We start from the raw sequence: 866 nt of genomic DNA, 5'->3' as shown, positions 1-866 counted from the left end.
GAAAGAAAGAAAGAAAGAAAGAAAGAAAGAAAGAAAGAAAGAAAGAATAAATAAATAAATAAAAATAACCCAGAGAAACACCCAAACTGTTTTAGAAGACAAAGCAGAGTTCTTCTTAGGCTTCCTGTTACTGTTACACTTATCAGCAACAACAAAATGACGTAACTATCCACCTTCCAAATGGAATAATATTTAACTTCTTTTTTTAAACATTTAACTTCTAAGAGTCATGTATAAATTACCCAGAATGCCTAAATACAGAACACCATCGTAGAATTACTTATCAGAATGACAGCTATAAGACTAAAAGAGAAAAATGAACATTTATTTATTAGAGAGAGTGTTACTTTGCTATGGCTCTAGAATTCAGCAGTGGGCCTCTTTGAAGGATGGGCTCTCTGGAAGAGAAGGTGCCACACACCTCTGTGGCCAGTGTGTTCAGTGTGTGGTATGAGTGGGTCTCTGCTCTCCAGAGGAGGATCTGAACTATGGAGTCTTGGAGTCATCTGACCTTCGCTAGGGAAGGGATGAGAAGAGAGGGAGGATGAGAAGAGAGCGTTACCATGCCAAGCCTGGCAGCAGGTGGACAAGGTGGGTTTGTGTGGGGAGCCTCAGTTGTCCAAGGGAGATGCCAAAACTTTGGGCTACTGATTGAACTGGTGCACAGGAGTATCAAGGAGACTGAAATGTGCTCCAAATAGTTCCTACCCACCAGTTCTCCCAACAGAGGGAGAGGGAGGAGGAGAGATGGAGAGTGAGAGGGAAAGAGGGAGGGGAAGGAAAAGAGAGAGGGAGACACACACACACACACACACACACAGAGAGAGAGAGAGAGAGAGAGAGAGAGAGAGAGAGAGAGAGAGAGA

This window comes from Psammomys obesus, unplaced genomic scaffold, assembly GCF_907164565.1.
Source record: "Psammomys obesus unplaced genomic scaffold, mPsaObe1.curated_primary_1811, whole genome shotgun sequence".
In the NCBI taxonomy this organism is placed as follows: domain Eukaryota; kingdom Metazoa; phylum Chordata; class Mammalia; order Rodentia; family Muridae; genus Psammomys; species Psammomys obesus.
Note: the sequence above shows the minus strand (reverse complement) of the source record.